The 24810-nt window shown below is 41.6% G+C and overlaps 1 protein-coding gene across 7 annotated transcripts in view; it reads right to left on the bottom strand.

Annotated features, from left to right (window-relative positions):
- Window positions 1-16717, bottom strand: part of gapvd1 (GTPase activating protein and VPS9 domains 1) — a 271874-nt gene extending 255157 nt beyond the window's left edge. For 5 of the 7 annotated variants that reach the window (XM_060931728.1, XM_060931730.1, XM_060931732.1 and 2 more), the window contains exon 1: window positions 16486-16711. The gene's annotated coding sequence lies outside the window, so the exon portion shown is untranslated. Of the gene's footprint in view, window positions 1-16485 lie in introns of all 7 variants that reach the window. The other 2 variants (XM_060931735.1, XM_060931729.1) reach the window with 2 other exon arrangements.
- Between the last annotated feature and the right edge of the window lie 8093 nt (window positions 16718-24810).

Genomic DNA, 24810 nt, shown 5'->3' with positions numbered 1-24810 from the left:
ATATTTTGTATATTTCTTTATATTTCTAATATCTGGAGACAGATACACATTTTCTTTTTTGATAATAAACGTTATCACCCAATAGTGCATGTGCAGACAGTCCCCCCCGTGCTATTCCAGTTGCAAGCTTCATTCACATGCAATAGAGATTTCTCAAAAAGTATTACCCATCCGTTTTCAAAAAAAGGTCAAACATTTAATCAGCGGTCTCAAAAGTAGCCGGTCACCGGCGGCAAATCGCCGGCTACGGCTTGTTATGCCGCCGGCTATTGTCAGTCGAGTCACAAAATTTAATATTAAATATTTCTGACAGCAAAAAAAGTTGTGAACGTAAATTACATCCACTATGTCATGTATGTCCGTTGCCGCGTCAACTGTGTTTACATCCTCGACATGAGTGCAGCCATTACTGCCGCCTGTGTTGCCAGATTGGGCGGTTTCCCGCCCAATTTGGACGGTTTTAAGTGCATTTTGGCAGGTTTTGAACACATTTTGGGCTGTAAAACGTCAGCAGTATCTGGCAACATATTTTTTTACTTAATACAAGAAATTAAATGGATGCCAACGTTTTTGCCAAAATAGTATTTTATTTTCCATTGTTTAGGCAGCTTCAGCATCATACTGTGAGATTCTGTTCAAATTGTTTTTTTCTTCTATGAAGCCTGAGCCATTTATTTTATTAGTTTATAATTGTTTAATTTAGTCTTCAGGAGAGACTGCCTGCACACAGCACTAGTATTTAGTTTTTTTTTCTTACATGAAAGCTGAGGCATTTATATTATATTTTAAGGTAACTTCATGTTGTGCTGTGAGGTTCTCTGCACTTTAACTTTTGAACCAACAGGAGCATTTGGATAAGTAAAGCCTATTTTTCTGCATTTTTGTAGTCCTGGTAATCTTTTATATTGGTAAAGTTGTTTATAGGACCATTTCTCAGTGTCTGTTTTTTTAATCAATAGTTTTTCAGTAATAACTTAATATTTAACATATATCACTCAATTTTAAACAACCCCCGCGCCTCCCCCATGGCTTGCCCCCATAGTCTCCAAAATTTCTGTGGGAAACACTGGCGTGCGTAACAACGCTAATCAAGCTTGAGCTAGATGACCCGCCTCAAATACCTGTCCCGGGTAAATGTTATCCCAATTTTAGATGGCCTGTTCCAAACCATCCCGCCCCATGAAAAATTCGTTCTTGCACATCTCTATCTATCTGTCTGTCTGTCCCTGCACGCTTTGCGTGCATTATGTCTGCTGCTGGCAGACATTTTACCATTTTGCACCCTGCTGTAAATTATTTGTACCCTGCTATTCTCCCAAACTTTGAAGCCCCTGTTTAATAGATCCGGTTGGGGGGAGGCTGGTATGAGGATGTCACCTCCAGGCCCCCTCCCCGTGGCTCCCATTACAGAGCATTTGGACCTGAACAAACAGTTGAAGGAGCCATTTAAGTCCCCACATTTATTTTAGAACAATAATTAGAACCATTTTTACAACAGAACTTTTTTTTTTAATCCAAGTTGGATCAAAGCTTCTGATCCTGTGCTGAGGGGATGCAGTTTCAGCAGGAGAGCTGCTTGTGTTCTATTCAGGCAGGGGCAGAATTTTGATTTTGGGGGTGGGGGACAAAGTACAGGCACAAATCCTCAAAAGGGCTTAAGTTTTTCTGATCCCTCTACCCGAAGACCATCTACTGTACTCGGGTCTCTCTTGCAAAAGAAATCTTGAACTCAATTAAATTACCTGATTAAATTAAAAGGTTGTCCATCGATGAGGGGATATACTGGAGTAAAATTAATCATCCCTCCAATACAGTTCCATAGACTTGGCAAGGAGCACTAAATATATTCTGGAGACTCATGGTGACCTCATTACTAAGACAATTCATTTTGGTTTTCATTTGTCACCCATCTGTACCACAGCCTGTCATCCCTTATTGCTTGATTCTGTAATTTGCTCACCTCTCCACTTTCTACATGCTGTTCCTGCTCCCTGCCTATTACTTGGGGCAACTGTTCCTGCTGAGTTAGATACAAATTTCCAAACAAGAATACTTTCATAAATGGGGGGGGGGGGGGGGTGTTACACTGTAGTGATTTAGAGATTAAAATGGCACATGAACCATTTATAGTACTAACTGATTTATAATTCTAATTAGAAAGTCGGATAGCTTACGTCTTTCTGTAATTTTTCACTCCTCTCCACTGCCCATCACTACTTTGATGTGTGTGTTGAGTGAAGTACAGTCATAGACTGACCGCTCGTTTGAAAGAACATTAAAAAAAAAAAAAGTCATTTCCTATGGCTAGCTAACTTGATTACAAGAGCTGGATATCCCAACACGATCTCACAATGAATATTAAGTGTGCCTGAAAACACTCACTTTTTTGAAAAAAAAAAAAAAAAATTACACACACGGGCTGTAACGATATGCGTATCGAAATCAAAATACGCAGAGCCACGATCCGTATCGCGATACAAGGCAGAATCGCGGTACACCCTTTCAAACTTCTTCTCAGCCCAAAAACAGAGGCGCTTCCAAACTTCAATTTATGAATACTTTACTTTTTATTTAAATTACATTTTAAACTTACTTAAATTACTTTTTTTTTTTATATCTATTAGTAAGTCGTTTTTTCGCCGACCTGCGACAATCTTCTGCGAGTCAGGCAACGTCCACACTCGCCACTGGCAGAGCATTCATTTCTTTTAAGCGGTCGCCATTCTGGTTGCGACGCGGGGAGCGAATCTGTAAACAAGCAGCTCATTGGCTGGCTAGGTGTGCCACAAGCCAATCACAATCACTTGACCGGAAAGGCATGCAGTGTTGCCAGATTGGGCAGGTTTAGGTGCTTTTTGGCTGGTTTTGAACATATTTGGGGGTGGAAAACGTTAGCAATATCTGGCAACACTGAAGGCATGTCTGCTTGGGCGGAAGCCTTCTGCGGCAGTTACATTTTGACACGCGAGCAATGTTTCACCATAAAAATTCCGTAATTTCCATTTGTTTTCCGCGATCACAGAAAATCATTGGCCCTATGAGAGTGAGACAGTGAGAGAGCCCCCCAGAAAAAATCTTAACGGATTTACACGATTTGGAAAAATGACTTTTTCAGAACCGAAAAAAACAGAGCTTCCGGCTCAACAGTATTATTTTGAGAAATAAAACAATCTTTGGATATACATTTGTTCATTTTTGCATACATACTCATTCTCTGCAGTGGTCTGAATTATTTGTTATTAAATAGTTAATGTAAGTAAGTAAATGTTAATAAGTCAAATTTACTACTTTAAAAAAACATTTAAAAAAAATCGTGGGCGTATCGAATCGTGGGTCAAAAATCGCAATACGAATCGAATCGTGAGTTGGGTGTATCATTACAGCCCTAACACACACACACACACACACACACACACACACCCACCCCATCTTTTGCCGCTGGGGGTGGGGTCCTGACACTGCCAACTAGGGCTGAACGATATATCGTTATCGTATCTATATCTAGATATGAACATTCAAGATATTAATATCGAAAAAGCAACGATATAGATTTCCCCTCCCCGCGCTCGCCCTGCATGTACAGCTCTGGCAGTCACAACAAACATCATTTTTACGATTGCCCTTGAATGCACCGCTAAGGCCAGCCAACCACAAACTTTATTTCATGCTTGCTGTGGATCGACAGCTGAAGCCAACCAATGACAAACTTATGAGGGCGGGAGTGAGGGAGACGGAGACCGACACGCGCGCACACACTACAGACAGTGGGGAAATTAAAAAGAAAGAAAATGAGTGCGGAAGATAATGCGGCCAGTGGCGGTGCAGAATCTGACTCGGTGCCAAAACAAATCATCCTTCATTATTTGGAGGTATTTTGGATTCAAAAAGGACGATGTTAACCAGAGTGAGGTGTTGTGCAGGTCGTGCTTAGCAAAAATTGCGACGAAGCAAGGTAGCACAACAAACACGTTGTTTCACCACCTGAAACAACACCATCACGTGCTGCGCGAAGAGTGTATGACAATGAGAGAAACACCGGGGACTTCTCAGTCAGCCCCAAATAAGCCAAAGCAAAGTTTGATTGCTGATGCGTTCAGTAGCGTTACACCATACGAGTCGACGTCCACCAGACAAAGAAATTACAGACGCTATAACATACCACATTGCAAAAGACACGGTACCTGTGTACACAGTCTCAAAAGAGGGCTTTAAAAAAATGGTTCGGACGCTGGACAAGCATTATAAAATACCATCCCGAACACACTTTAATCAAGTGGCCATTCCGAAACTCTACAATGAATGTAAAATGAATGTTGAATCCGAGCTCCGTGAAATCAATCATTTCGCCACAACCACGGACCTGTGGTCGAGCCGGACAACTGAACCTTACATCAGTTTAATGGTCCATTTTATCACAACAAACTTCGAACTCAAGACCTGCTGTCTGCAGACGTCCTTCTTCCCCGGGGAGCATATAATAAATAACAAATACGGATGCAATTGTTATTGTTAAAGCAGAGCTGCAGTAAAATGTTTGATTTGTAATTTATTTATTCGTAATTTATGTTAATGTTGATGACTGGCAGTGAGTTCTTAAAACAGGGATGAGAATGGGACATTTAAAAAAAAAAAAAAAACACTCTGAAATGTCTGCCAAGGGCAGACATAACGCACGCAAAGCGTGCATGGGGGGGTGCGCCTTATTTTTTTATATATATATGAATTAATTTGAAAACAATGATGGCTTAAAACATTTATAAACTTTAAGATAAATATATATTGTGAGCGGTTTAAAACATTTATAAACTTTAAAATAACAAATATATATTGTGAGCGATAATGGAGGTAACCGTAATGATATATTAGATTCCTCCTGACTCCATCTTTGACAATTTAAGTAAAATGTACCTTTGTGCTTTTTTGTCTTGATGTGCTCCTGGATGTTTCTAGCTCCTCTGTTTCCATAATTGATCACATCTGAGCACAGAATACACAGAACCTTTCCCGGCACGTCCACTTTTCGGATATGTTCCGTCAGGCACGTCGTCACAGTTTGTGTCCCTATCTGCACAGTAACGCTACTATCGAGCCATGCCCATCGGAAACAGTTCTTTATCCCGTTTGATTTATCGAGTTCCCTGGCAGAGCCCCGGTGGGGGCCCAGGGGGCGGGAGCTAATGATTTTTGGCTTTTTTTTTTTTTACCCCAAAACCATTAATTTTATCAGCAAAAAGTTGCAATTTATTTGGAAATAAATTCCCCTTCTTGGTGGACTACCAGGTGAAAATGATTAATATGGGACAACAGACTTGTTTTTAATCAATTCACATTTGATGATTTCAAAAAAATAAAATTAAAAAAAATCAATGCACCTTTTAATATAAACGAGCTCTACAGTATTATATTTCTGCATTTTTGTTATTCATGTCTTTGAATACTCTAATCCTTTAAAATGGAGTGCAAACCAGAAAAAAGTTCCATCATATAATTCTCTGAAGCTTTCTTCTGATGTTATCATGGTCGCAGGAGGTCTTGCATATTAAGCAGGCAACATTCAACATCACTCATCACTTCCCTTTCAACTGCTGTGTGTACTAACTAGGTTTTATCTGGACAGGATGTTGTGTAATGTAATACATATACCATATGGTCAATCTGAAGATCAAGATGGTGATTTTGAATTAAAGAACAGGCATGGGATAAAAGCCCGCCCATACTGAAAGTTGATTGGCTTATTTTGCTGAGTAACCCAATCAGGATGCTCTTTGTCTAGCATGTGCTACATGAACAGGCACACACGCAGTCTCTCTCGCACGCTCCATCATACGCGCACATTCTAAGATGCGCGAGGTAGACAATGTTTCGCATGCGCACTCTTGCTCTAGATTCCAGGAGATATTCTCCAATTTGCGGGCATCAGGGAGCCACTATCAATATGCGGGAGACTCCCGGAACTTCCGGGAGACTCGGGATGTCTGCGTTATAAAGTGACCACAGATCGTGAACCATACACACACACCCCGAACCCCCCCGAAATTCTCAACGGATTTACACGTTTCACAAAAATGACATTTTCAGCAGGAAAAACTCGGAATTCCGCGGAAAATTCTCATCCCTGTTAAAAATAAAACTGCACTTTCCACATTCTTTTTAGTATTATGATGTTTTTATTTTTCTGAAAAATGCTTGGTTTTCACCGAACCTGTAGTCATATCGTAATCTCAATATCTGGCATGAATATCGAGATATGAAAATTTTGTCCATATCGTTCAGCCCTGCTGCCAACTATTGTTTGAATCGAATTGTTTTTGAGCGCACAAGAGGAGAGCGCAGCTTGAGTGGAGGCTGTTGCTGCATGGTCCTAGTGCAGGAGTCGGCAACCTTTTTGCCATGTAGTGCCAATTAGAAATTTTCTAGTTAGTGTGCCATTCAAATAGGTGTTGTTAACTATGTGTAATTAGACACCACACATTTTAGGCGGATATGGATATTTAATACATTGAGCAAATGTAAAACACCATTGCACTTGTTTTATGCCATTAACCTCACACACTTTAACCCACTTTATGCCAGTTGTTTGCTGCACCCTTACGTTTTCTGCCATTTCACCAATTCGTCGTTCAACAGTTCTGGTTGATACGGGCATGTCTTTTATTCTTGATTTTATTCTCTATTTGGCAGCCCCTCAAAAAGACTATCCGAGCTGGAGAGAAAGGCCTCCTTAAAAGGTCTTATTGCATCGTTTTTTCATTAACTGCACGGTGGTCTCTATTATGAATGAATGCCCTGTGAGCCGGTTTTGGTGAAAAAAAAAAAAAAAATGCTGTGGTTCTCCTGTTTCAGGCTGTTCTAGTTTGCTGGGAGTGGGTGACGGGAGAACGACAGGATTTCAGCTCTTACTCAATATTCATGGCATGTAAACGTATTACCTCTGAGTGGCTAACAGCACTGTGACGCTACCTCCCTCAATCGGTCAGAAAAAGCGGATGTGGGTGTCTTTGTAAAAACTGTTTTGATTGGCTATTATGGTCTCGACATCGATGTTTTGACCAATAACAATGTAGATAACACGAATTTTACATCACATTCGACGAGATTTAAACAAGACTAAAGATGGCGACTTACAAATAATGTGTAAACATTGTTGGAGTTAAAGTTTGAACAGCATGAAGGAACATACCCCAACCCCCCGAAATTAATAAAAAAAATTCTCAACGGATTTGGCATAATATAAAAAGGTCGGTTTTTTTACTCAGAAAAAGCGGAAATCCGCCGAAAAGCGGAAAACTCTCATCCCTGCCTAGCTTGTGACCATGTCATGCATGCTAACGTGGAGAATATGAACATGCTATTTTGTAACAAAAACCTTCGAACAAAAAGCTCATGTTTTACTTACAGCTTATGAGCCGGTGGCCGATCGTCTTGAACAGTGGCTTTCAAAGTGGGGGCCGCGGCCCCCTGGGGGGCTGCCAGGGGGCGCTGGGGGGGGCCTCAAAGTTGGAGGGACGATAAAAAAAAAAATTGCGAAAATTTTTTTTTAAATTAAATATATTGTAATTAGTTTTTTAATCATTATTATAAAATATAATTATTAATAATATCATATCGAAACGTTGTTTGCCATGCTCATCTCTCCGATTGCCTGTGACGTTGCGGTTTGCGCCATTTATCAAGCTGCTTTGCTCCTCAAACTAGCGTATTACTCGCGCAAAATGGACAGGTTTTTGAAGAAGAGACCGAAGGAACAAACCAACAGCTCTGCGAGGCACTGATCACAAAAAGGATGGATAACGAGTTGAATCAGGTACTACAGGAGGTTATACAAGTAGTGAATTTTATTAAAGCCCGTCCCATGAAACACAGACTGTTTACCCTGCTTTGTAATGAGATGGGCGCTCGTTTTGAGGGGCTGCTGATTCACTCGAACGTGCGCTGGCTGTCACGGGCCGCAGTTTTGAACCGTGTCTATGAGCTGCGGAGGGAGGTTGCAGAGTTCCTCTCATCTGAAAAGCATCAGCTGGCAGATCGGTTCACCGATGCAACCTGGATCCGCAAACTTGCATACATGTCAGACATTTTCCAGCATCTAAATGTACTGAATCAAAGCATGCAAGGACGTGACATGTACATACTCCAGGTGCAAGACAAAGTGCGTGCTTTTTCCAAAAAGATCATGCTGTGGTCAAACAAGCTCCAGGAGGGAGTTACAGAAATGTTCCCACTACTTCACCAGGAGCTGCTGTCATGTGATGATTTGGGCTCTGTCTCTCCATTGATCCAGTCCCACCTGGAGCACCTCCAAGGATATTTCAAAGGATATTTCCCTGACCTCAAAAACACACATTTAAACTGGGTTAGGAACCCCTTTGCCCCCGGTGTCAGTTCTAGTCTGGACTTAAAGTCACAGGAGGAGCTGATTGAGATGACAAACTCGGGGGATTTAAAAATGGACTTTGAGGCTCTTCCCCTGTCTAACTACTGGCTACATGTAAGAAAGGACTATCCCAGCTTGGCTGACGGGGCACTGAAATGCCTTCTCCCTTTTGCAACAACCTACTTGTGTGAGTCTGGCTTTTCAACTTTAAAGGTACTCAAAACCAAACATGGAGCACGTCTACATGTGGACAATGACCTGCGTATGACACTGACGGAGATTAAGCCCAGGGTTGACAAACTATGTAGGAGCCACCAAGCCCATCCCTCCCACTAGTGTAAACCGTCTGTCACTCCCAGACACACACACACAAAAAAAAAAAAAAAGAGTGGTTTGATTTCTTTTGTGCTGTTCTCATCAACAGTTTGTTGAAAAGTTTATTGTTCAGCACGAAAATATTTGTGTTGAAAACGTTAGTTAATAATATTTTTATGCTAAACAAATGTAACAATTATTGAATACTGAATAAAAGTAAGAGAAAACATTCTAAAAGTTGATGTTTCTTTACATATTTTGTAGCATTGTCTGTGGATTTACAAAGGGGGTCCCCGGCCAGAAGCTAATGCTGTTTGGGGGGGCCTTGGCATGGAAAAGTTTGGGAACCCCTGGTCTTGAAGGCACAGATCCAGGGATTAAATACAACCTCGAAGCAAAACCACTACTGAAGACACCGAAGTTTGAAAAAAAGTCACTGTGGTTGAAATGATCAGAACAGTACTAACGCTGCATTATACTTCGCTGGTGGTGTTCCAAAGATAAATTCCAACCATTTATTCTTCACCTCTTCTATCTTGCAACATTGCTCCGCTTAGGTTTCGTTTGTCGGCGGCTCCAGCCCAACTTTGGACGCTCGTAACTCGGGCAGGGGAGGTCCCAGCCTCCCCAAACTTGCCAGCCAGAGACCTCTGCCCTCTCCCCAACGAACCAGCGCTGCCAGGGTGGGCTAGCCCCGCACCTCAGGACATAATTCGCCACGAGGCGAGCCGCAGCATTCCGCTTAGGTTTCGTTTCTGTCAGCGACTCCAGACCGACTTTGAACGCTTGTAACTCGTGCAGGGGAGGTCCCAGCCTCCCCAAACATGCAATGTTGATGTGTTACTGCCACAAATAACACAGGCACGAACTTATTCAGCCATGTTTTCAACTTGCTGTTAGGTCCTCCTCATTAGCTACAGACGAGATGGGCTCTATCTCTCCTCGCGCTTAAATCTGAACTTCCTTCCCGTAGGCGGTCGCAAGCCAAGGTGGGCGAGGCCATGAATACTAATTTCCGAAGTGACGCAAGATCGTATGGCTTTTTCAGATCTGCTCGTTTTTAAGACTATTTTCTTTCATAAGCTCATACAGGGAATGGGAGTAGAATTACATTTTTACATGCAGCATGCATGCAACTCGGAGTGAACTATGGTATTTCAAAAAGAGCCAGTATTAAACGTTTTTGGTGGAAGGGCACCTTTAAAGTATTCACCGTCTGTGAATGGCTTTCCATGTTTAGCTATGCAGTGAGAAATTATATAGCTAGCTTCAGTGGCATTGTTTTTAGCTGAGGCAAAGACCAAGTGTGGGCTTGCTTCCCATATCCGCACACTGCGTGCGAGATTAATTCATCCCCATCTGCCTGATCTTTGAAAGCCTTTTCGTGCTTTGCCTCGAAATGACGTTCAACACTGGATGTTCGACACACAACATTTTCAAAACACAACATGCACACAGCACGGTCCCTCTGAGAAACGAACCCATATTCTTTAGTCCACGAGGAGAGGAAAGCCCGAACTGTTGGCTTCTTTGCCATTTTAGCGCAACTGCTGCATCAAGTGGGCCCATCTCGTGAGAAATATGGGGAGGGGGCAGTGTTGCCAGATTGGGCGGATTTAAATGCATTTTGGCGGGTTTTGAACATATTTTGAGCTGGAAAACATCAGCAGTATCTGGCAACACTGGGAGGGGGGCACTATATTGTTGTGTAGTCAAACTAAAAAAGAGTAGGCTCGCCATGCAACAGCCAGTGACCGTTCAAGATGACATTTGAACATTTTTAATGTGTTGAATAATTAGGTTTGTGCATCATCGTCAGTGTGCCACTGGAAATTCCTTGGTGTGCCAGTTGTGGCACGTGTGCCTAGGGTTGCCGACCCCTGCTCTAGTGTATGCACCACTCCTTTTATTGAGCAGGTGCACTTTCCACATTGTCTTCGTGCCTGCGCACACTTTTTTTTTTAAATCAGACCTTAAAAAGATCTGCATGTGTTGGGGGGGGGGGGGGGGGGGCTAACATAATGGCTGGGGAAACATTGGATCTCCAGCCAAAGAGAAATGCAACAACATTCACACGAGCATGTCAGCCAATTATATGCAACTGTAGCAATAATGTTGTATAGCCGTTATGTAAAGCACCTCAAGAATAACAACATTAAATGCCTCACGTGTTCCAGAGAAAGGGAAATGCAGAACACCACCAAACATGGTCAAATATTCATGGTCATTAACTCATCTTCAGAAACCGCATTAGTTTACAAAAAGACGCACTGAATCATAAGTGGACTGATTAGATGGAATTACCACTGAGGGTTATATTTAGGCTTGTGAGATTGTGTGTGAAATGTCATCAAGCTATTGTGCCCCCTAACTATTGCAGACTGATAATAGTACAATTACAGGCATTTGGCAGACACACTTATCCAGAACGACATACAAGACCCGACACAGCAGCCCAGGGAGCTATTAGGGGTTAGGTGCCTTGCTCAAGGGCACTTCAGCCATTCTTGCTGGTCCAGGGAATCGAACCAGCGACCTTTTGGTCCCACAGCTGCTTCTCCAACCATTAGACCATGGCTTCCCCAATAATAGTATTACCTGTGACTTTGGTGAGGGGAGAATGGCATGGATTGTCCGGTGCACATCATTCCAGTGAGAAGAAATGCCAGAAGCTTGTTACGATTTGTCTGTCGCTGCAACCCTTAGCATTTTTTAGTTAATTACCTGTTAAAGGTTGTGAATTCTTGCAAAACTGAAGTTGAGATCGTAAATAGCCATTAGCTGTAACCAAAATCAAACTGTGTGTACGTGTGCTTGTGGTAAACGGCAGCAGAGATACTACATGAATTCTTGTATAATGAAGTTGCGCTGATGAACACCACAATGCGTCATTTTCATAAACAAAATCTCTATTCATGTCTTCAGAGTGAAGACATTCATCATGGCTTTCTCTGTTAAACTGTACAGACAAGGGAAGCTAAGATGCAGCAGAGAAAGGCATTCTGTTACTTTGCTCTGAAGTGAGACAGTAGGTCATTAAGGTTCATGTAAGATACGACACAGGCAAAAGGAAACATCATGAAAACACAACATACTTTATTTTTTGTTGATCTTCAAGCTGTAGACAGCCTGTTTTCACACAAACGTTTAAACTGTGACTTGACAGCCGATGATGGTTGGAATAGCCAGCATATTTTAATTGTGCGTTTGCGGAAGTAAAACTGACTCGCACAGGATCAAGTACTCCTACGTGCATGACATGTGAACAGGTCTTCCAGGAGGCACTTCCTACCTGCAGTTATTTCCCAAACAATAAATGAGAACTAACTGCTGGTAGGAAATAAGTCACGAGTGAGGAACTGAAAAACATGCTAAACCACACTCGCCATAAGACAAGTGCAAGGAAATAATTCTGATCAATCGTTTGGATGTGTCACTTGGCGTGGCATTGACGAAATCGCAACTTGGGTCATTTTACTTGCCACTTTCTCTGAAATCACAGCTCTGCATTTTCCCCCCCAACAAATTTTACTGCCAATCAAGTCAATAGTGCACATGCCACAATTCAAAGAGAACACAAATACTATTCACTTTCACTTCTTGTATTTGGCCCATTTCTTTCTGTACTACACCAACAGTAGGGGGGGGGTTGGTAACCATTTCCCCTGAAACCCTGTTAGGTGTGTGTACAGTATGTGACCATTTATGTCCAGACAGAAAGAACTACGGACACATCCTCTTACACTACGTTCACACTGCAAGGCTTAATGCTCAATTCCAATTTTTTTGTGAAATCCGATTTTTTTGTGAGGTCATTCACATTAACAAATGTATGCGACTTGTATGTGATCCTCAGTATGAACAAAAAGCGACCTAAAAGTGTTCCGCATGCGCATTGCAGGATACGACGACGTCACACGCAGTGAGCATGGCCAGTGTTTACGGAAGTAAAACCGCCTGGTTGCGGTATGACTCATCCAATCTAGCTTGAATAGCTGCATCCCCCCAAATGGAAATCAGCTCCCTAACCTCTGCGTCCTTCCATTGAGAAGATTCAGAACCTTCACAGCCCGAAGCGTCCCTCGCATTGATGTCATGCGCAGGGGCGCAGATACGTTTTTTGAACTGGGAGGGACAAAAAACTGGGGGGGACAAAGCTGCCAGCAAACCAACCCCAAACCCCGATATGCCTGTCAAACTTGTTGTTAGTAACCATAGCAACCAAGCTCGAGCTCGCAACCTGTGCAGTCTGCGCAGCTCAACCAACCGAATATCAGTCTTTGTTTTGTTTTATGTGAATTGTTGCAACTATGTATACACTGCTGTGCACCTCAATAAACCGAATGGTAATTAGTCTTTTGATTTTTCTGTGAGGTTTGCCTTATGCAAAGAAAGACAGCATAGACGTTTTTTCCTCCCTATAAGTGGGGGGGGGACCGAACGAGGTGAATTTAAATCTGGGTGGGACGAGTCCCCCCCTCTATCTGCACCCGTGATTATGCGCCATGTTGTTGTAACTTTTTTGAGAGACCCGCCGCCTACTTCAGCGCAGAATAGTGATGTTTGTGGCTTGTTGATGACGTGTAAGTCGGATGAATGCGACCTGGCGGTTCAGACTGAAGTCGCATATGAAAAGAGCGGATAGGAATCGGAATTAGGACCACATATCCAAACGGCCTGGGTCGGATTTGAAAAAAATCGGATCTGTGTCGTTCATATTGTCAATAAAAGATCGGATACAGGTCACATATGGGCAAAAAGATCGGATTTGAGTCACTTCAGCCTGCAGTGTGAACGTAGCCTTAGATATCATACTTCCTACCTTCTGGTGTCAGAAACCGAAAACTAAGCTCACATTACCCCTTCCATCCTGTCTTGGTGCCCAGGCCTAAATAAATAACCTGGCAACAAAGCCAAAATTTCACCAATCGCTCAGCCGTAAACAAAAACATCTTCCAAGACAACACTGAAAATAAGCATTAAATTAAAAAAAAAAAAAGTCTCCATCACACCCAAATTCTTAACGCATACCCAAGGAGACTAGGTAGGTTTGCATGAGGCCACAGATTTGAGAAATAGATAAGGATTGTTTCCAAAAATTTAGGTTCTTGCCTTCCAACCACAATTCACTAAAGGGTTGTTTTACAATCAGGGTACAAAGTTTGTGTCACAGGGGTCCAAAATTCATAGTGATTCAAACTGGTTCTTGTACCAGTTTTTAAGTGAAGGACAAGTTAAAGAACAGATTTCAGGTAATTTTTTGACATACAGTACGTGTATGGTAGTTTTGTGTAATCTGCTATAAGATAAAGATGATTAAGTGTAGCTTTAAGCAGGGCTGGGAGAAACAAATGAAGTGACTCTCGGAGAGGACTTTTTTTTTTTTTGACAATTCAGAATCCACTACTTCCATAGTGCTTTTAAATAGAAGGCTGTAAGCTTTGTGTTAGTTGTCTCCAATATTTGTGTCCCAATATCTTGACCACATTTTAGGATGAAAATAATCATTTTAGATATGTTATTTTATATTGAGAAATTAGCTGTCTCGGAGAGGACTTTTTTTTTTTGACACAATTGCATACTAATTTGATCAAAATAGTCTGAAAACTTACTGGCATCCAACATTAAAACTTAACTATGTTTCCAATGATATGGAACCAAATATTTGTTTTATGGTATAAAGAATGATGTAAGTGCATCCCTTTTGGAGCTACCTGTAGTCAAAAAAGCACTTTTTCTAAATGACACGAGTAATTTTGCTAAATATGACACATATCGCCATACATTCACCAAAAATAACGTTATTATGAAATCAATTTTGTGCCAAAATGTTCATACAATACTTTTGAAATATCAAGCAAAAACAATAAATCAAAAATAAAAAAAAAATTGTATTTTTTTTAAGTCAATTTTTTTTTTAAGACTGGCAAACAAATTATTCGTGTAAAATATCAGTCTATTACTCTTCAGAAACCTTTTATTTTTGTTCCGCGTCTTTCAGTTTTGTTTGACGTGATTTATTTTGGTTGCGATTCCAGCTCTCTCGTTTGCGCTCCCTGACTTTTTGCTTGCAGTTTTGGCACAAACTTCACGTGTGGGTGGGCTGTCCAGGAATGCATTCCCATTGGCTAACTTGTGTTTGACTGACAGCTACGCTCAGCGATTCCCCCGGAAGCCGTTGCGGCCATTTCCTACTCGGATTCTGGCGGACTGTTTGACGAGTGACCGATCCATTGACGGTAAACAAGGATCGAGTGGACTTCAGTGGCAACTATGATATTGAATTAATTCAACAAAGTGTAAGTGCGGGACAGATGTGTTGTATGTGTTGCAGTAGTGCACATTATGCAGGTGTGTTTAACATTAGCAAGACAGCTATTATATTGGGTAGTGGAGCCAAGGCTAACATTTGACTTGCCACGAAACACCTGCATAATGTGCACTACTGCAACACATACAGCACATTTGTCCCGCACTTACACTTTGTTGAATTAATTCAATATCGTAGCCGCCACTGAAGTCCACTCGATCCTTGTTTACCGTCAACGGATCGGTCACTCGGCAAACAGTCCGCCAGAATCCGAGTAGGAAATGGCCGCAACAGCTTCCGGGGGAATCGCTGAGCGTAGCTGTCAGTCAAACACAAGTTAGCCAATGGGAATGCATTCCTGGACAGCCCACCCACACGAAGTTTGTGCCAAAACTGCAAGCAAAAAGTCAGGGAGCGCAAACGAGAAAGCTGGAATCGCAACTAAAATAAATCACGTCAAACAAAACTGAGAAAGACGCGGAACAAAAGAAGGTTTCTGAAGAGTAATAGACTGATATTTTGCACGATTACACGAATAATTTGTTTGCCAGTCTAAAAAAGTTGACTTTTTTTAATTTTGATTTATCATTTTTGTTTGATATTTCAAAAGTATCGTATGAACATTTTGGCGCAAAATTGATTCCATACGTTTTCACCATTTTTTTTTTTGCATGGTAAATAGAGCTATCACAGGGCTACAATAAACAACCGAGTTTATTTAGTCAAGCCTTTTGATATTGAAGATAAGTGTTAAATGTGATTTTTAGCTTGCGTACCCTGATTGTAAAACAACCCTAAACGCATTCTAACTTGACCAGTGCCTACCCTAAAACTAACCTGAAAGTCTGCCAACTTCCTATCAAATACCTACTCAACAGGGCAGAGAGCTACTAAAAGCCAAGAATGGTTTATTAATAAATTAACTTGATCGATAACTACACTAGCTTTGCTATATTTAAAGTAATTAGGAGAATAGCTTATACAACACATTGGGTTGTAGCGGGTTTCCGAGCTAGCTAAATAACATTATAATCAACACTGAAGAGAGGCAACGGAGCTCTAAACTGGCTGTGGAACTTTAGAAATCCTATCACAGAGGACTAGTTATTAAGTTTTTATATCATTCTTGCATCATTACAATTTTTTTTTAAATCAATAGGGGTTACATAACTGAAGAGCTTCAACAGGAAACATTGATGTTAAAAATGATGACTAGTTAATGCAGTGAACGCTAGATTAAAACCTTACTAGCTAGCTAGTTTGTTACTAGTTACTCGTCATTTAATGCTTATTGCTAAACGCTTAAAACTTACACAGAACACTAGCCTTACAGCTTAACAGCGTTTCGGTACCTAGTGGCGTCCGTAAACTAGCCTTGTCAAATACCGTAAAGCTAGTTAGTTCACACGTCAGTAGGAAAAACAATGCACTTTCAAGACAATTCAATAGCAGCATGACTGAGCATGATTAGGCATACACAGCTTACCAGTACAAAGAGTGGTAACTTAGCAATAAATGTGACGACGGGTCCTTTTATGAATTCGCTGTTCGGGGTTCCAGAGTCCTACCAAACACGGTTTACTGGCCTACACTTGGCTAAAAGGGATAGCAAGACTTTCGATACCACTAGGAAAATCTCGATCAGCGTCAAATGTCATTACGCGCGTGCGTATTGCTATATTCAATTTATGCTGCATTCATGACCAAGTAGGATCTGTCCGTCTTCCGAGTAGAAAAGATCCGTTTGAACGCCTATCCATCTCGTGACTCCGATTCGGAAAGTCGGAGTTTTCGACTTCTCAGCTTTGCGATGCAGTGACGTCACTTCAACAGGATTTAAAGGTGCCAGAGAATGCACTTATTCAGTCTTCTGATGTCTAAATAGAAGGTAGCTGACTTTGGTTGTGGCAAAATAAAATAGAAAGAAAAAAATAATAAATTAACTCCTCACAATAATGAACAATACTGTCCAGATCACTTCTACATCCATCTCATCTCATCATCTCTAGCCGCTTTATCCTTCTACAGGGTCGCAGGCAAGCTGGAGCCTATCCCAGCTGACTACGGGTGAAAGGCGGGGTACACCCTGGACAAGTCGCCAGGTCATCACAGGGCTGACACATAGACACAGACAACCATTCACACTCACATTCACACCTACGGTCAATTTAGAGTCACCAGTTAACCTAACCTGCATGTCTTTGGACTGTGGGGGAAACCGGAGCACCCGGAGGAAACCCACGGGGAGAACATGCAAACTCCACACAGAAAGGCCCTCACCAGCCACGGGGCTCAAACCCGGACCTTCTGGCTGTGAGGCGACAGCGCTAACCACTACACCACCGTGCTGCCCCAATACACTTATGTTAACTATATTTCTGCAAACCTGTTAATTTATGCAAATTTGTTAAGTTTTTTTATCTCTAAATTTGTAGTTTATTTCTTATATATATATATATATATATATATATATATATATATATATATATATCCTTTTTTGTATACTTGGGACTTTTGCACTACTCCTTCACTGCCTTATCTTTTTCTCTTTATATATTTTGCTGCTGTAACAATGTAAATGTCCCCCTGTGGGATAATCAAAGGCTATCTTATCTTATCTTATCTTATCTTATCTTATCTTATCTTATCTTATCTTATCTTATCTGATCTGATCTGATCTGATCTGATCTTAAAAGGGAGGGAGGGCAAGCATCAGCCCAGATTCAGATTTACACAACCACTTTCCAACCCGATGATTTGGCCTGAGGATGAAACAAGCTGAAATCACTAATTAAAAACAAATTAAGAACACCCAAATAATTATATCCATATAAGACAGGGCCTATTTATTTAATTATTATTTGGTCTCTAAACCTTATTTTTTAAATAAATAACGCCTGAAAACCGGCAAGGTGGTGAAGTGGTTAGCGCTGTCGCCTCACAGCAAGAAGGTCCGGGTTCGAGCCCCGTGGCCAGCGAGGGCCTTTCTGTGCGAAGTTTGCATGTTCTCCCCGTGTCTGCGTGGGTTTCCTCTGGCTGCTCCGGTTTCCCCCACAGTCTAAAGACATGCAGGTTAGGTTAACTGGTGACTCTAAATTGACCGTAGGTGTGAATGTGAGTGTGAATGGTTGTCTGTGTCTATGTGTCAGCCCTGTGATGACCTGGCGACTTGTCCAGGGTGTACCCCGCCTTTCGCCCGTAGTCAGCTGGGATAGGCTCCAGCTTGCCAGCGACCCTGTAGTACAGGATAAAGTGGCTAGAGATAATGAGATGAGATGAGAACGCCTGAAAACACTTTGTTTAATGATAATTGATAATTAAGTTTGATATAAATGGTTTATATATGACAAATCGTTGAAAATATTCAATTGTTAATAAAATGGTTCTTTTTTTTGTGAATCTGGCTTTCCATTGTGGTGGTTATCATGTCTCTGCAGATATTGTGCTCCTGTTTCATCGTCTTGTTGCTTACAGTCTATTTGAACTGGAAACCTCGTTCTGACAGCGCCCCACAATCCAGTAATGAACTCTTGGTAGGCCCCGTTACTGACGTGCATCCAGTCTGGGTGATTTGCATGCTCCTGTTCTTCAGGAAACTTGTCCTGGATCTTGCTGAAGTTCAAACCCAGTTTCTCTCTGAACACTCGGTGTAATTCATGGCTAGTGGGGAGTAATATTTAACAGAAGCTGTCAAGCTGCTAAGCACATCAAAGTCCATGCTGCCTAGGGTCCTTTATTTCAGCAGCAATCTGCATAATCTTCTCTGGGCTCCAAGGCCGGAAGGCCATAACTGGGTCCTCTGGACCTTCTGGACCTGCTACAGTGATCACTGGCAGCATGCACTGGGGAGCCTTCGGTTCCCTTCTTTACTGTGTGGAACCTTGTGTGCGATGACACTTTAGTAGATGTTACTACCTGTGTGGAGCTTTCACTTTGTTCAGTTTCCTCTATGGGTTGATTATGGTCCTGTATTTGTTGACCAGCAGAAAGTGACAGACACTGTTTCTGGAGACAGAGAAGAAGACGGAGGGGGAGGAAACGAATCCTGCATTGGGTTGAGTTTTGGATGAATGCCAGCAGACATCATGTCCATCTTCTTCTGCAAAGTTCCAGATATACAGTACTGTATATGAGGGCACTGAAGCTGCAAACGCCAAAGCACTAAAATTCTGATTAGTTCCCTGCCGTTCTACCTGACCCTGACGTGTATGTGAATTTGCCCATTTATTTCTTATCACAGCTTTTGTTTGCCACATTTTAAATACACCCCAATCAACCTGTATTCTATTTTTGCTTCCCCCATTATCTTTCTCCACCTGTTTGAAACTATCCTCAAGATTCTGTATTTGTCATACACTTAAACTACCTCCCTCCAGAAATCCGCATTGTTCTACCCACATCTTAAGTTGCTTACATGAGTCCGGTCCTTAATTAGTTATCATGTATTGAACGTTTGGACAGGAAGGATAGGTTTCAGGAGTTTTTTCAGTTTCTGCTCATTTCAATCCCATTAGCCCCACTGTTGATATCACAGAAAAACTGTAAAGACCATGTTTTACTCTCATGTTCCTCCCCCGAAACGTGTCGTGATCACGATTTGCTATTCGTCAATAGACAGGTAGGTTTATAGTCCACTCAAAACCTTACATGAAAAAAGCAGAAAGGGCTTTTCCTTTTTTTTCTCTTTTCTCATCTTGGCATATATTCACCCTTCCACAAATATGCACCCAGATGGTCAATTACTTGCCATCTGCACACACGTCTTACTATATTAGTACATAGTAGAGTACATTACCTCTACTTACTACAGTTCTCTGCAACACACAATCATTTATCATCAATTTACAAGAACAAAAACTTTTCCTCACCACGAGTTCATTGGATGTCAGTGGCAGTGGGGGATCCCATCCTCTAAAAAAATCAGTCTGTCTCCTGAGAGCTCGTCAGACCTGCTGGATGATTAATTTCCCCAAACCTGGATCTGGAAACTTCCCCGCTACTCGTGACATCCCATCCCCGTCACCAAAATTGTGGTGGAAAAGTGTAATAAAAACTCCAGGCTTGTTAGGAAGAAACAAACAGAAATATGAATTTACTGAAAAGATGAATTCAGAGTATACCTCTTGCAAGGGGGCCCTCTCAAATGAAATAGTTTTCACCCAGAGAAGTGCGCCCTGCCTTCCAACACCCATTGTTATATACTTGTCAGAATAACAACAGCACAACAGATTCTTAATGTCAGGGTGTCCAGCTTTGGCACTCTCTCTATCACAAAACACTGTCTCTGCACATACGCATGTTTTACTAACCTAGAAAATAGAATATAGCATTCTTCATCTTACATAAACATGAGACACAGTGTCTGACCTTCCAAATATCTAAGAGACACAAGTTCTCTAAAAATTATATTCTTCCCCTACACAGTGTCTTTTAAAGTTTACTTTTCTAAAGATCACTAAAAGCATAAGAATAAATCGAAAAATTAGATTTTCTTCAACATCATAGATTTTTCTTTGTTACAAAAACAGTGATGGGGGGGCAACTGCCCCCTACAATTATGTTACAATGGGAGTCCTTTGACTGTTTACAAGAAAGAAAAGGAGAGAGTAGTGTGAATAAACAGCCCACTGCACGCCTTTGTTTTCCCTTATTAAATCCTGTTGTGTCCCTTCATCCTGGCGTCCCGGCAGCATCCCTTTGTACTGTAGGTTGGTAGCACCCATTTGCACCAAAACCGATGCAAATTAGCCTGGCCCTGACGTCACTGATTGCCTCCAGATTCCGGAATTTTCCTTATTTGGCTTACGCAGAACTTCAAAACCCCTCACTTTTAGTAGACAAGCTGATTTATGAATATTCTGTGGACTAATTAACCCGTTGCTGTGGCAACTGTCTAGACATGTCTGGTCTCCTTGGGTACTTGTGCCAAAGTGGGGACCCTGTGACAGCAAGGCTATGACAGTGTTGCTACATTTGTATCTGACTGATAACTTGTGTGTCCGGATGGCTAGATAGCATTCACGAGGCGTACAAGCAATTTTGGGCACCCCAAAACTTGATGCTGCTCTAGATCTACATGAATTCGCTTGCTGCCCTGACCATTCACTGAAAATCAGTATGAAGTGGAGTTTCAGACAAATATTCATTGCAAACTTTTTGGGCTCGACAAAGGCACCCAAGTTGCTTGATGATAACGAGGTAAGTTTTCAGTATAATTTTTTTTTTAACATCCCAAGTCAAATTTCGCAAACCAAGAAATGAATGACTGTTTACTTGCACTGAAGACTAAAGGAAAGACAGTTATTTGTGCTCTTGCTTTATACCATGTAGCTGAGCAGGTATATAAATCTATTAGCTCTTTAATTCAACAAGCACATTGAGGACAAATTTTCTCGCGTTTTTTTGTGTGTGTGTGTGGGGGGGGGGGGGGAAGCAGATCCATGAGAAAACTAAGGGAATGTAGTTTTTCCAATTTACCGATACAGCCCCATATGTCATTCATACATGCTTCAATACACCAATGTCACACAGTTTTGATTTGAAAATGTGCAACAAACAGAAAAAAAATTTATTCATACCCAATCTGGGGTCACGACCGGTCATTACCAGTCACTTGGATTTCCCGGGAGCTGACAACAGTCCTTGAAGGATCAGGAATATTACTTTCACGGGCTTATTCCTCGGTCAAAACAGGATTGCCGAGAGATGTGATCGGTTTTTAGGTATCATTGGTTCTGTTTCATATAGAAAAAAATACATGGATGAAATGTACTCTAATAGAGACATTAAACTTAGCTTTACTCCACCAAAATTTGTCTCTGAAAATGTGGGAAATAGCGTTTTAGAGGGTTAAAAATTCCAAAATTTCTCGGGGGAGGGCATGCCCCCAGACCCCCCAGATTTGGCATGCCTTCGGCATGCGACACATCACCCCCCCCATCCAAAACTTCCTGCCACCACCTGTGAAAAATGTTTTATGTTTGACCATTGCAAAAAATACTGATATACTAGTGCATCTCAAATAATTAGAATATAGTGAAAAAATTCAATATTTTACATCAGTTATGTAAGAAAGTGACAATGTAATATATTCTAGATTCATGACATGTAAACTAAAATGTTTCAAAGATTTTTTTTATCTTTTAATTTTTTTAATTTCTATTTGAATGATTATGGCCGACAAGGCAAAAAAAAAATTTTAAATCTCAAAATAGAGTATTTAATTTCGAGTTTGAGTAAAACCAAATAAATACCGTGTATCTCTCGGCAAAGTTCAGTACACACAATCATAATCATTGGGAAGACTGCTGACTTGACAGTTGTCCAGAAGATGATCACCAACACCCTCCACAAGGAGGGTAAGCCACAGAAGGTCATTGCTGAAAAAGCTGACTGGAAAAGGTGCACAAGCAACAGGGATGACCGCAGCCTTGAGAGCATTGTCAAGAAAAGTCAATTAAAGAACTTGGGAGAGCTTCACAAGGAGTGGACGAAGGCTGGTGTCAGTGCATTAAGAGCCAACACACACAGACATCATCTGGAAAGGGGCTACAACTGTCGCATTCCGAATATCAAGCCACTCCTGAACCAGACACGATTTTGGAAATGTCTTACTTGGGCTAAGGAGAGAAAGAGCTGGACTGTTACTCAGGGGTCCAAAGTCCTCTTTTCAGATGAAAGTACATTTTGCAGGGCAGCACGGTGGTGTAGTGGTTAGCGCTGTCGCCTCACAGCAAGAAGGTCCTGGGTTCGAGCCGCCGGCGAGGGCCTTTCTGTGCTGAGTTTGCATGTTCTCCCTGTGTCCGTGTGGGTTTCCTCCAGGTGCTCCGGTTTCCCCCACAGTCCAAAGACATGCAGGTTAGGTTAACTGGTGACTCTAAATTGACCATAGGTGTGAATGTGAGTGTGAATGGTTGTCTGTGTCTATGTGTCAGCCCTGTGATGACCTGGCGACTTGTCCAGGGTGTACCCCGCCTTTCGCCCGTAGTCAGCTGGGATAGGCTCCAGCTTGCCAGCGACCCTGTAGAACAGGATAAAGTGGCTAGAGATAATGAGATGAGATGAGTACATTTTGCATTCCATTTGGAAATCAAGGTCTGAGAGTCTGGAGGAAGTGCCCACAGTGGCAAAACTACTACCAAATGGTTTGCTGACCATGATATCACTGTGCTTGATTGGCCAGCCAACTTGCCTGACCTGAACCCCAAAGAGAATCTATGGGGTATTTTCAAGAGGAAGATGAGAAGCACCTGACCCAAAAATACAGACAAGGTGAAGGCCGCTATCAAAGCAACCTGGGCTTCAATAACACCTCAGCAGTGCCACAGGCTGATCGCCTCCATGCCACACCACACTGATGCAGTAATTTGTGGTAAAGGAGCCCCAACCAAGTTCTGAGTATAGAAATGAACATAGTTTTCAGAAGTTGGACATTTCTGTATTGTAAATCTTTTTTTTTGAGTGATCTTAGGAGATATTCTAATAATTTGAGATACTGGATTTCTGATTATCATGAGCTATAAGCCATAGTCATCAAAATTAAAACAAAAAAGGCTTGAAATATTTCACTTTATGTGTAATGAATATAGAATATATGAAAAGTTTACTTTTTCTTAAACCTTTATTTATTTAGATTTCCGGGGAGCTTTTTCCACCTTTATTGGATAGGACAGTGTAGAGACAGGAAATGAGCAGGAGAGAGAGACGGGGAGAGATCGGGAAATGACCTCAGGTCGGAATCAAACCCGGGTCCCCAGATTTAGAGTATGGCACCTTATCCAACTAAGCCACGACACCCCCTCTTAAACCTTTATTATTTATCATATGCACATTTCAAGCACAGTGAAATTCATCCTCTGCATTTAACCCATCTGAAGCAGTGAACACACACACGCACACCCAGAGCAGTGGGCAGCCACACACAGCACCTGGGGAGCAGTCAGGGGTCAGTTACCTTGCTCAAGGGCACCTGAGCACCTCAAGGGCCACTCCACGTCAACCTAACTGCATGTCTTTGGATTGTGGGGGAAACCGGAGCACCTGGAGGAAACCCACGCAGACACGGGGAGAACATGCAAACTCCACACAGAAAGGCCCTTGCAGGCCGCTGGGTTCAAACCCTGAACCTTCTTGCTGTGAGGCAACCATGCTAACCACTACACCACCATGTCGCCTTTTTTTTAAAAATTAGATTACAAAAAAGAAAATTTTCCACGATATTATAATTGTTTGAGATGCAAGAGTATGCATGTTTTATATATATATATATATATATATATATATATATATATATATATATATACACACACACAGTGGTGCTTAATGGTTTGTGAACCCTTGAGAATTTTCTATATTTCTGCATAAATATGACCAAAAACATCATCATATTTTCACACAAGTCCTAAAAGTAGATAAAGAGAACCCAGTTAAACAAATGAGACAAAAATATTATACTTGGTCATTTATTTATTGAGGAAAATGATCCAATATTACATATCTATGAGTGGCAAAAGTATGTGAACCTTTGCTTTCAGTATTTGGTATGACCCCCTTGTGCAGCAATAACTGCAACTAAATGTTTCTGGTAACTGTTGATCAGTCCTGCACACCGGCTTGGAGGAATTTTAGCCCATTCCTCCGTACAGAACAGGTTCAACTCTGGAATGTTGGTGGGTTTTCTCACATGAACTGCTCGCTTCAGGTCCTTTCATAACATTTCGATTGGATTAAGGTCAGGACTTTGACTTGGCCATTCCAAAATATTAACTTTATTCTTCTTTAACCTTTCTTTGGCAGAACAACTTGTGTGCTT

The sequence above is a fragment of the Neoarius graeffei genome, chromosome 10, assembly GCF_027579695.1.
Source record: "Neoarius graeffei isolate fNeoGra1 chromosome 10, fNeoGra1.pri, whole genome shotgun sequence".
Lineage (NCBI taxonomy): Eukaryota > Metazoa > Chordata > Actinopteri > Siluriformes > Ariidae > Neoarius > Neoarius graeffei.
Note: the sequence above shows the minus strand (reverse complement) of the source record. Positions and strands in the feature narration are given on the sequence as shown.